Source organism: Thermobia domestica, chromosome 17 (assembly GCF_964235325.1).
Source record: "Thermobia domestica chromosome 17, izTheDome1.hap1.1, whole genome shotgun sequence".
NCBI lineage: Eukaryota > Metazoa > Arthropoda > Insecta > Zygentoma > Lepismatidae > Thermobia > Thermobia domestica.
The window spans coordinates 149,499,172-149,512,755 of NC_137470.1; the positions used below are offsets into that span (position 1 = coordinate 149,499,172).

Below are 13,584 nucleotides of genomic sequence, written 5' to 3' on the forward strand. Positions count from 1 at the left end.
CTCCCGTTTCCTCCCACTTTCTTTATTCCACCATTTCGTTCATTTTTCATCATCGCCGTCTCCTTTAGTCTAGCCGCCATAACCGTGGGTCGTAAAATTTCATTTTCATATTTCTAATATACCGGTATCATCGTCCTTCCCCATTCAACGCGCAAGTATTAATGTTACACTGGCTAGTCAAGTAAGATCCCGTCACCGTCTGGCGAGCGATTCTGCTGTGCCCCGTAGCTCCTACGTCAGCCCAACGTTTCAGGATCAACAGCTCAGGGACTGAGCCAACAGTTTAAACCTCTGTATCTTGGCTTCTAATTAACAAGAGGTATGATTTAAACGTCTATCTCTTCAGGAAGGACGAACCTTTCCAACGGGTTCATCCACATCGGGGTCCCGCAGCGAAAGAGTAGCCTATGGGGGGGAAAGTTGGATGTTTTTAGTTCCCCCTTCCCATCAACATTTAAGGAGGAACCCTCCCCCTAAAGAAACTACAAGCATAAAATGTGGTACCAATAAAGGTAAATGAACATACTAACTAGTGATATCCTGGGTATGACTATTGGGCTTGCGAGGGGTAAATGGGAGAGGTATTAAATTTTTCAGTGTATATTCTCTTATAAAAGAAAAACAGGCCCATATTACTTTAAAATTGTGACGCTGGCAACAGTGCTATTTGCCGTACGTTGAAAAAAAATAATGTCACATGTACGCCAGGCATTTGGAACAATCATATAAAATGAAAATCGAAGATACAATAGCAAGGGAGAAAAAGATTTCGGAATATCGTACTTACGAGAATCATCCTATATAGCTATATTTTTCGATGGACTGTCGTCTACTCTGACGTTGGCAGCCTTAGCGACGCCTCTAACTGTCACAGGGACATGAACAATACGTCTTTGAAAATATTATGGGATACATATTCCAGCAATGTAACTTTTTTCTTGCGTAAGGGAAATAACAGTGTTTCCAGAGTTCAACAAACTTCGAAAAAATGTTTTTAATTTTCTTCTTCTTCTTCTTTGACAGTTTGGGCACCGGGGACACTAAAGTTACTTCTTTGGAATCTGTGTCCCTTGAGCTTTCCAACGGCTCATATCTCTTTGACAGTCGTTGCTAGGGCTGCAAACGTCAGGCTAGACGACATTCCATCGAAAATAGGGATGGCCACATTTTCCGGAAAATGGAAAGCGGAAAATATTTTTCCGGAAACCGGAAAATTGAAAACGGAAGACGGAAAATTTTCCGGAAAAACGGAAGACGGAAAATTTTCCGAAAAATTGGAAGACGGAAAATTTTCCGGAAAACGGAAGATGACATTTTCCGGAAAAAACGGAAGACAGAAAAATTTACGGAAAAACGGAAGCCGAAAATTTTTTTGGGAAATGAAAATGTTCACTTGGAATAGTGACATTGGTCGTCTTATATTACGAAAAATAACGAAAAATGCTACGCGAAAACAAGTAAATGAGGCAATGCTCTTCACCATCTAGTGCTATAGAAACGCAACTCAAACTTAACAGTGGATAGGAGAGAAAAGGTCGAGTAAATCAGCGACGAAACATTCCTTCCTGCTACATCTGTTTGTGTACACTTCCTTAATCACGTACTTTTTCTGTTTACGTCAGGACTTGCGGATTATTCGTTTTCACAAGGAAATTTCGATCATGCGTGTGTTTCGGGGAATCCCCGATTATGCGTGTACCTGAGAGCAGACCCCTGGCAGTCAAGATAGCTGGCAGTGTGTTATTAGTACAACTGGTATGTTTATATTCCAACCATTTCTTCATTGCTTATCATGATCACGGTGATCTGTCAAGGTCACAGATCCTGGGGGTCCGGGGGGCAGCTCCCTCAAAGTTCATGTGGACCCCGCATTGTATTTATAAATATACAATATTTTGCACAATTTGAATTCAATTTGTCTTAAAACCCTCATATATGCCTTCTGCATCTGAATGGATCCCCAAAGTTACAGAGCATTTGGCGCCCTAGATTCTATAGAATCCACACGCAGTAGTCTTGTATCATTTCATTGGCGGGAGTACACTACGGATTCCAACTGAGCTCAGGCGATAGAACAGCGTTTCCCAACCGGTGTGCCGTGAATGGGCCGCTGGTGTGCCGCGGGGAAATCGAAACAAAATTATTAATTCTATAGCAATCAGATTGCAAGACATAAGGGAAAGTGTATATTTGTATTTCACATTACTATGAACCTCTACTATGAATCTACAATTTTAAGTTTCATACCGTGTACAATTTTAGTGTTGAAAAAGTATTTGTTATCATTGTTATGACCATTGTTGCTCCTTTATTGTTGCAGACTATTTCGTAACTTGAAATTTTAAAATATCATTCAATACTTTCGACAAAGTAACATGCATACAAATTACCTACATTTGTGTCTTAAAAGTAAAAGAGATTTGTTCGTCCATTCGTTATTTAGTGATCTATCTTCTTAATGAAAGGTTGGATACAGTTTTCGAAAAAAGAAAGCGTAGTTTTGCAAACCTGAGTCCAATATTTCATTGAATTGTTTTCTGTTTTTAAATTAGAATGAAAAGTAAGCATAATGATTAACCACGGGGAAAAACCAGTGATTGAGCTTTCTTCTCTATGAGAAAGATCATTAATCACAGAAAAAAAAATACCACGGTATTTTATATTTACAAATAATTGAGCTGAGCGAAGCGAAGCTCTTATACTCGGGTTAGCCGTTTGGTTGTCCGCGAACTCCTCCTAGACCGTTTGGCCGATCTCAACCAAACTTAGCACGCTGATAGAGTATGTCGTGCTGAGTGACAACATAGGTCGAAATCAAAAATCCGATGTACCATCGAGGAATAATCACCGAAAAACGCTTCCTCCTAGACCGTTTGGCCGATCTCAACCAAACTTAGCACGCTGATAGAGTATGTCGTGCTGAGTGACAACATAGGTCGAAATCAAAAATCCGATGTACCATCGAGGAATAATCACCGAAAACGCTTGCATAGACTTAACATGGGGAAAAAGTTTTCACGCGATTTTTTTGTCAACAATTAAAAATGGCATTTATTATTGCATAATGGCCAGGAATGATTACGTAGTTTAAGCTCGCTCAGCTCATTTCATTGCAATCGGGTACATCCATTGCATTCCTAGTAATATCTATGAGTGTGCCGTGAGAATTCAAGTTAAGTTACACCCGTAGTGTACTGCAAGTTGAAGAAGGTTGGGAAACGCTGCGTTAGAACATGGGATTAACATTCAGAAGACCGATGTTCGATTCGAGCACCCTACCGTCCCGACTGTTATTTTTTCTGTAAGTTTATTAGTCAGTTACACCGGACCTGTGCCATAGACTTTTTAACCCGTAAGATAAATTCAATTCTACTGATGAATTCAATTTTGCACTGTACCCTAGTGTTACCATCTTGCAACTATAAGCGTCACGAATTTCAAATACCGGTACTATTGACTATAAATACTATAGTCTGTAGCACTACTTGAAACTAGCGTCAGGTATTCATATAATGATATATTCCACATAATTCTCTTCGTAACTTTTTCCGCAAATTTCTCTTAAACTGAAGGACGATTCCACCTAGTCATCGATGCATCAATTGAAATGAAATGAAATCTTCGTTTTACGTCGCACGGTTATGCCGGTTAGGCTAAAGGAGACGGTGATGATGAGTAATGAATGAAATGGTGGAATGAAGAAAGTGGGAGGAAACGGGAGAACCTCGAGAAAACCCACGCACACGGTGTTTGTCCACCACAAAGTTCACTTGGCGGGAGCTGGGATCTAATGCATCAATTCAGTTCTCAATACTGACTTATTATCTATGTTTCTGTATGCATTTGAAAGTTTTACTTATTATTCTACATTCATGTTTTGTTACTAAATTGTCAACTCCTAATGCAATCAAAGTGTTTATTTTATTATTTCTTTTTTATTTCAGAAACGTAGATGATAATCTATGTGCTGCTACCTCTATATCTCAGATTATCGCTTCACCTGGCGCAAGCTCAAATGCATCTAAAGTAACAGAAAGATCCCAGAAAAAATGTTTTACAAATAAGGGAACATATTAGTACGTAAGAAACAGAAAAGAATTCTTTCTTATCTCAGAGACCCTAAACCTTGTTCTCTCACAAGAGCAGAGGTGCTTCATAGTGAAATAAGTAATATGGTACCAAAGGATCTTCTTTTTTTGCCTTTCGTTGAAGCAGTTCGGTTTCTTGAATTTATGAATGAAGTAGAACCAAGTTATCTGCCACCATCCAGGCAAACTGTGACTCGCCGTATTGAGGCCTTGTTTTCTAATGAGAAATGTGGCTGCGGAATCGATTGATTTGACAACAGATAGCTGGACTTCGCATGCTACGGAAAGTTATATTACAATCACAGCCCACTATATGCTTGCATCTAAGTTCAATAAGTTCAGTCCTTCAAATAATTGAAATAGAAGTGAGGCACACAAGGGTAAACCTAACTCAGCACTTAGTACATATTGCAGAGCATTAGAAAATTTCAGATAAAATACATGCAATTGTCTATGACAATGCTATTAATATCACAAATGCGGTACGAGAACTTCCGTATGCAAGCATATGTTGTTTTGTTCAGACACTACAACTCTCTATACATAAGGGTCTTGCAATAGAAAAAGTCGAGAAAATGTTAAGTGTTGCTAGTCGGATTTTTCCCACTTCAAACATAGTACTTTGGCAACGTCAGAACTGGAAAAACAGTAAAGGTTATTAGGATTGGCAGTACATTCCCTTACACAGCAAGCTAAAACTCGGTGGATCAGCATACATGAAATGCTTGAGAGACTGATAGAACAAAGAAGAGCTCTTAACAATGAATTATCAGATAGAAATGTAACTAAGTCATCAGATTGCAAGAAGTTTAACCCTTTAAGGATTTCTAATCTCTCACGTCAGGATCTCACTTTCTGAGGTAAATTTTAGACTTTCACTCAAACAGCTACTGCTTCCTTACTATTTATCGTAGGATCATGGTTTATACCTCGTTTTTCTCACGATAGAGCATACTTACCAACGATACCACGTGTCCGTATCATAAACCTTAACCGGAAAAAACGGAATGTTTCTAAAAAAAAACATCCCTTCGTAACACTTGCGCCCCTCGGACCCGGCCCCGGTTTCACGTAGGGATCTAAAAAAAATGATAAATACCCAAAGGTACACACAACCCTTATGCAAAGTTTCAATCTGATATCTTGAAAACTAAAGGCGTGAAAAAGTTTTGAAATTTGCCTTAAGAAAAAATTGGCGAAAAAATTGCCTTAAGAAAAAATGGCCCTTCGTCCCACTTGGCGAAGCCAAGTTGACCATCCGGTTCCAAAACGCATCTGCGGTGTTCTTTGGTCCATCCTTGGCTTGAAAAATAAAAAAAAAATCCCAGCTTAAGTGCCTATTATAGAACCTAAATAAGCGGTCAAAGACGATAGTACGCCATGGTATATAAATATACCTGAACTCTTAAAAAGGTTAAACTTCCTACAGACTAAGGATGACCACATTTTCAGGGAAAACGGAAAACGGAATATAATTCTTCCGGAAACTGGAAAATTTGAAAGGAAAGACGGAAAATCTTCCGGGAAAATGGAAGACGAAAAAATTTCCGGAAAATCGGAAGACGGAAAATTTTCGGGAAAATTGGAAGACGTAAAATTTTCCGTAAAAACGGAAGACGGAAAATTTTCCGGAAAAAAGGAAACTGAAAATTTTCCGGAAAATCGGAAGACGGAAAATTTTCCGGAAAAACCTAAAACGGAAATTATGATTTCCGGAAACTGGAAAACTCTTTTTCCGGAAATGGCCATCCCTAATCGAAAATGTACTGGATGATTCACGTAGGTACGATATTCCGAATTTTTTCCCCATTGCCATTGTACTAACGCTCACATTTTTTGTATAATGGTCACCAATATCTGGCGTATATGTCGGAAGAGTTTTCCTTGTGTACGACAAATAACATTGTGTCCATAGTCCCACAAACTTCGAAAAAACGTTTTTTTTATTTTTTATTTTCTTCTTCTTTTACGGATTGGGCACAGAGGACAAAACTTATCTCGATTTCATAAGCTGTGTTCCATAAGCTTTACAACGATATATCAAGATCAAAAAAATCAAATCTTCAGTTTCACGTCCCACGCTTATGCCGGTTAGGCAAAAGAAGACGGTGATTATGAGAAATGAATGAAACGGCGGAATGAAGAAAGTGGGAGGAAACGGGAGAACCCCGATAAAACCCACGAGCACGGTGTTTGTCCACCAAAAAGTCCACAGGACTCGAACTGATAACGAACCAGGGACCCCAAGGACCGGAGGTGAACGCTCTACCACTGAGCCACCGCGCCCTCCTACAACGATATATCGTTTATGTTCCTGTGACAATTAGAAGGGGTACTAGAACCGCCAACGTAAATGTCTACGATTTTCTTGAAATCCCTGTCGGTCCTGAAGAGGTTGTGTGATCATAATGTATTGACTGGTCGGTACAGGGGCGTACGCAGGGGGTGGGTCCTGGGGGTCCGGACCCCCCCTCCCCCGAAATCCTGACTTTTTTTTTGTAAATGTAGTCTACTTTTATTGGCAACTTTAGAAAATTTCATATAATTTAGCCTCAAATTGTATTTGGACACCCCCGAAACGCTTTAGACCCCTCCCGAAATAAATTCTTGCGTACGTCCCTGGGTCGGTATATGTTTTGTTGGCTTTTATTTTACTGAATAATCGCTCAGATGTTGCCGACGTCACAGGGAAAAGATATGTAGTTGCAACCCATTTTTTAAAAAGAAAAACATTACATTATTTTAACATCCTAACATAAAATTAATCTTCGAAACTTAAGTGGGTCCCTTTTGTTTCTGGGCCTCCCCTCATTGCGGGATAGTTAGTTATGCCACTGTATCTAACCATAAATTTGAATAGGATCATTAGTCTACTTCGAAAGAAAAAAAAAAGAACAACACTTGGGATAATTTGGGGAAAATCGTTGCATCCAGGGGCTGATCCTGGACCGACTTCTGGGGGGGGGGGGCGGTGGGTTGTCATACTGCTACTTTTAAGGGCTCCAAACTTTGGGATGGGTTTTATTTATATATAAAATATAAGAAAGTTTCCTCTTCTGGGGGGGGGGCGATCACCCCATTCGCCCCCCTGGATCCGCCCCTGTTTGCATCATGATTTGATGGTGGTATTTTCCAATAGAATTTCATAAAACAATACCATTATGGTATTAGTTATCTAAATAACACTGTGATATATGATTTGGTTTCGTCGGCAGTGGCTGTTTTATATTTTCCAAATGTTGTTTTGTTAATATCATCTAACAAAACTAGGCTTTTCTACGTTCATGAGTTTTTTTTTTTTTTTAAATATACTTTATTTGTTACACTACTTTCAGAAGCAGTTAAATACAAAATAAATATATTTAAACCTCGATGAAAACTTAGTGTCTAAACATGTGTTATCCTTGCAGTGAAAGTTCATTGACGAAGCTATAAAACTTCCTGTTATAAAAGTCACCCTCATTTGTAGGAGTTATATCAACTGCAACCAATGGCGAAACGTACTATGAGGCTCTGAGGCCGGACCTACCCTGTTTTCTACTTATATTTTCTTTATCTTTGGTTTCTTATAAAATAAAGTCAATACTTCAACTTTTCGTTTTTTCCGGTAACAAAATAGTAGGTTGGAAACACTCGGAGTCCCTTCCGTCTGAGCCTCTTCAGCTCGCTAGACAGGGTTACTTGCTATGCTGCTCAGTGAGAGAAGCTATTTTCGCTTGGGGTTGCACGCATTGTTGGGAAGATTCGAAGGCTCGCCTCTGGGAGTTTAGTTTTAACGTTGAAGCCATCTTTCAACGCTAATATGTTATAAAATTATTTCCCAAACACAGAGTAAGAAGTTTCTGTGTAGAATTATGTGTTTCTGATAGTGATAACTAGTTTAATTTAGCATGTATTGTCACGAGTTAGGCCGCGCCTCCATTACATCCGAATGCGACTGCGAACGCGAATGCGAATGCGAATTGCGAATTCATGTGCTTCTACTACATCCGAAGTTTTGTGAATGCGAATCAAGTTGCAATGTTTCTTTCAAACCTCCAAAGTGATATATTTTTGCTTTAAAATTCATATCTTAAAGTTTTCAGAGCAATAATAATAATATTATTATTATTATTATTATTATTATTATTATTATTATTATTATTATTATTATTATTATTATTATTATTATTAATAATAATAATAATAATAATAATAATAATAATAATAATAATAATAATAATAATATCTATTAATTTCCTTTGTGAGCAAAATAGAGTGAATGTCGCTCCTGTTATTATTATGCTTCTGTGCTAACCGCTATTTTCACTTTAAAATAAATTAATTAAATAAAATTAGAGATTGCAAAATCAACGAACTTTCTAAGAAAATTTTCTCCAGGAGTAAAAAACCCATTTTTGCTGTTGCACACATATTAGTGAATAATTACATGTATTCGTAAAATCGTTATTTGAGGAACGAAGAGGAAATATAAATTGAATAAAAAGTTGCAGTTCGTGTATTAATTAAATCATCATATTTTAAAGAGAAAACAAAGAAAATTACATATATACCTTCCAAACCAAGTTCTTTACTTACATCTGCCCATAATTTGTTCACGATTTGTCGTTTGTGGTAATCTGGATGAGCTTGGTTCACAATGGAACTTTATCAAATACACAATTTATTAAAGCATCAATATCTATTTCCATTTTTATTTTTATTTTTATCTTCGCACCTCGCAACGTCGTCTGCTTTCACGCAAAACAAACTTTCTTCTCTCACGTAGGGCTCAATTTCCCTCCAGACGACTCTCCGTTCGCACGAGTTCGGACGAACAATCCCAGCATGTTAGAATCGTTCGCATTCGCATCTTTTCGTCGGTTTTCGCAATTCGCAGGTCGGAACTAGTCGAGGCACTCCTATTTATTTACACGTGCTGGGAAATTCGCATTCGCATTCGCATTCGGAAGCAATGGAGGCGCGGCCTTATTCAGAGTAGCTGTTTTTTTTTTTTTTTCTACATGGCGCCTGGTCTATAATAGCATATAGAATATAAGTCTGATACATTAAACGTATGTATACATTTACAAACGCTACCGTACAGCATAAAATCATTATATTTGTGTGCAATTTTATTTTTTTTTCATCTCATAGAATCAGTGGAGTATTTACGATTTTGTTTGGTTGGGCTTTGCTTGTTTCAAGAGGGGCTTTGCTAACTTTGTTTCTGAAAATTCTGTAATATGTATAAAACAATAAAAAGTTGAGGTGAGTGCTTAAGCCTGGAAGCCACACCCTTAAATATGCCACTCTATAGAATACAATATTAAATTTCTTGCGTTGATTCAAATAAAGTTCCTTCTGAGCATTAACATTTCTAGTGAAGTCATTATCACGTGATGCATGAATTAAATGCAGTATTGCACTTACTTGAAAGTGGGAGATGCAAGTAACAAACACTTATCCAAGAAATTTGATAGTTAACTGTAAGAATGTGCTTTCTTTTTCTCTCCCTCCATTTTCAAATATGCAGGTAATGAAAACAGCAAGTGGGGAGGAAATTCCCCTCATCCCCCCTGCAAATCCCAGAGAGTAGAAAGTATGAACTGCACTTCAAAATATTTATAGTGGAGCTAAATGGGAATATTCCATTAATACATATTGCGTGTTTTTCTCATGCAAATGTTTGTTGAGCAGGGTGTGAAATCGCGGGGGGACGGGGAAATTTCCCCCCACCGTAGGGTCTATATAATGCAGTTAAATTGTTGGGATTGAATTATGACACTGCAGTGTCAGAATGGAGAGAGTACAAGTCAAGTTCTAAGTTGGTAAATGATTTTGGATCCAGGGGCGGATCTAGGACGGTTTTCTGGGGAAGGTGTAATACTGCTACTTAGAGCTACTTTTAAGAGCACCAAATTCCGGGATGGGTTTTATTTATATATAAAATAAGAAAGTTTTCTCTTCTGAGGGGGGGAGGGGCTATTGCCCCCTGGATCCGCCCCTGAATGGGTCTCTTTTAAAATTATGGAATGCTGTTACTGCTGCTGATACGTGGGTTTCGTCTGACCATCACACGTCTAACTCTCGTTACACACGGAAAGAAAGTGAAGAGGAGAAGCTTTTTTCTAAGATAATTGCAAACTATATATTAGGCCTATAAATCATTCAATACTCGTGCTATTGTGGCTCTCCCCACTAGTCTAGTGGCTAGCACGCAAGTACCATCTTTGGTGTACGGAGTCCCGGGCTCGATTCCTCGTGGGAGAGCATCACAAAAATTTGAACGATTACAGTGGTTCAGATTCTACCTTAAACTGTAAGTCCACATCTCATAGCCTCGCTGCTGGAAAAGGAATGCTAAACTTAAATCACCAAATCAATCGTATTGTGCTTGTCTCACCACTATTTTCGTGTCGAATGAATGTAGTTCTCCTTATGATGGTAAACACAGGAGTCTAACTCTGGCCCATACGCACCGAATTGTATATTAAATGCAGTAGATAAGTGTAGTAATTTAGGTTAAATGAATAAATACCATTATTAAAGTATTTTAAATAACAACGACGACTAGTTTGAACATTTATTATTATTATTATTATTATTATTATTATTATTATTATTATTATTATTATTATTATTATTATTATTAATACATGAATATTTCAACTTTTTTAAGCCCCCAGGCATTAATATGGACCGCTGAACTTATTCCCCCCACCATTTTCAAATGATTTCGCACCCTGTTGTTCAGTAATAATAATAATAATAATAATAATAATAATAATAATAATAATAATAGACTACTTTCCGTCTACTTTTGCTTATATATTCATTGTTTCTTGTTAACTCGAAACAGTTAGAAATACAGCTATTTTTTGTTTCACTCAAGATCGAATATAGACATCGAGTAATTTGAAACATTTTATGATACATTAAACGTTATTTGTGTTATTAGTTTGTCGGGCCTACACTACTTGTAAGATTACGCTTCCCCACTGACTGCAACCAACTTTTCGAGTTAATTGCTTTCAAAAATAATAGAAGGACTAAATAAACTGTTAAAATATCTAATATTTAAAAGTTTGTATTCCCCTCTATCACATTTTAGTGAGGAGTAATTGCCGTAACTAAGTTGCACATTTTTGCCTGCCATCTAGGAAATCTTTTTAACATAAACAGTCAGTTTCTTGCAACTCTATGTTGATATATTGAATTTTCCCTGATAGGGAGAAATGCATCTTTTCATTTATGAGGTTTTCCACTTAATGTTAAAGGAATCTTATTGTCAAAAGGAAGAAAATAAATAATTACAAATATATTTCGCTAAACAGGATTATAGACATTTATTGAATGTTTCTGCTCTGTTATTAAGAGTACATAGTGAAAACGAAACAAATAAGAAGAAAAAAAATAAAACGAAATGCTAGTGCAGGTGAGTGAAGGTTATTTTATATCCTTTGGATGTACTCTAACGAAGGTGCAGTACGGACGACAAATGTATTTGGCTTTCTTTTAATGGTATGTGGTTGAATTTATTGCTTGAATATTGTAATTTGCTTTTTATTGTTATTAGGTAAATTTGTTATGGTAGTGAAAGTAAGGATTTTCTGATCCATTTGCTGAAAGTATTTGGGCTAACTTTTTCCGTGTACACAAATATTTGCAAAAATGACATATTTTAAAGTTGTATTCACGTTTATCGTTGCAGTATTTGTAATATTTTTGGTGATGTAGTTGGGTGAATATTCGTGTAACATCAAATAACTCCATATATTGCGGTTGTACATGCTTATCGCATTTTTGTGATTATAAGAAATGGATAGGGAAGACATGTGCATACAGTATTAGACTAGTAGGTGCTGGACAAGTTTACGCACATCACACTTTGCAAAATTATAAGTAAAATTCAATACTCTGCATGGAAAGACATGCTTACAAGGAACAAATTACGGTACTGAATAAGTTTAGGGACACCATATTTTGCAAAAGTTACGTATACAATTCAGTACTCTGTATGAAAAGATGTATTTATAAGGAAAACATTTCGGTAGACGGTATAATTAAGCAGTAACTAATGCAGCTGTATTTCAAGTTTGTGCAGGTTTACTTTTGTCGTACCACGGGAAATAATTATGAAAATTCTTTCACTACATTCCTTCGTATTGTCTCCTAAAAGATTTGCGCTACGCGACATGAAAATATCTGACTTTGGCATAGATAAAATTAAAGAGGCCACCAGAAGTAATTGTTGAAAAATTGCAGTTCCTTTTCGCTTTGCTTATAAATACGGCTTCCGCAAGTTTGGCTTAAAAATTACAATGGAAAGGCAAACCAACCTGTGCCAGGTGGCCACCGAAAAGCACGAATGCTATCTAATCGAGTCAGAGCAGAGCGAAGCTGGTGGTTTTACGCGTAAGCGACGATAGTGAAATTAATGGGCTTCGGCAAAGATACGAGTTTCAATAGCATTCGTCATGGTTTCACACTAGTAACGCTCCACTGGTAAAATAAAATACAGCTTCTGTGCACATTGCAGAAATACGCCGCCGGTAGAAAATAACATCTAATAGAGTCGTCTTATGAGCTCACTTAGTTTGTCCGTATAAATGCACATGCAATGGTTTTACACTTGTAAGCCTAAAATACAAATGTATTTGTATAAAATTCTGTCGCCTGCTGAAATATCTTCCTTATAAATATGTCTTTTTCATACAAAGTATTCAATTTTATCTGTAAATCTTCCAAAAGGTGGTGCGCCAAAACTACACTAGCACCTTCAAGTTTCTGAGTGCTGGATTGCTGGTGGAAAATTATTATAAATGATTTATGACGGTTAAAATATTACTATTAGGTACATTTTCGGGTATTATTTAGTATCTCCTCCAAATCTCTTCGTAGTGACTCTGGCTCATTTGGTAGTGATTAGGATCAATTATTTCTAACTATGACGTAGTCATTCAATAAGTGCAGTGCGAATGTATGGTATAAAACTACAGTGCGTTGAGACACGAACCGACTTGTGCTAAGAGGGCACTGAAAAGCACGAGTGCTATTTAACCGAGTCAGGGCAGGAGTACAGTGAGGGGCCGCCGAGCGATAGCATGGAGTCGCGTTCATAGGGAACAGGCGCGACAGCGACGGTAAGTATACGCATACTAGAGATCGTTTACATTGTCTCACTATAAATCACAGTACTGGCTCCTGAGGTTTGGTGGATATACTTAGTGCCACCCCTATTTTTCTTCAGCGGAGAACTTCTGGAGTGTCCTATAACTGTATTTTATGTTTACGAATGTAACGATATTTGGGATTTACGTCATTTTGCAAAACCCGCGTGATTTCACTACCTCGGTTCCGAGTATAAATACCATCGCTGACGCACCTGCTCACTTCGGACGCGCCACTGCACGTTCCTATTAGCTTCAACCTACCCTGAATCGGTTGTATAGCAATCCTATTGTTTAGTGGCCGCCTAACACAAGTTGATTTGTGCTTTTTGCACTGTAGTTCC

The 13,584-nt window shown here is 37.6% G+C and overlaps 1 long non-coding RNA gene across 2 annotated transcripts in view; it reads left to right on the forward strand.

Moving 5' to 3' along the window:
* The first annotated feature begins 11,024 nt into the window (after nucleotides 1–11,024).
* The window catches only part of LOC145674402 (uncharacterized), an 81,575-nt gene continuing 79,015 nt past the window's right edge, over nucleotides 11,025–13,584 (forward strand). The window contains exon 1 of one of the 2 annotated variants that reach the window (XR_014128920.1): nucleotides 11,025–11,591. This is a non-coding gene — a long non-coding RNA (uncharacterized LOC145674402). The remainder of the gene's footprint in view (nucleotides 11,592–13,584) is intronic. The other variant, XR_014128919.1, reaches the window with a different exon arrangement.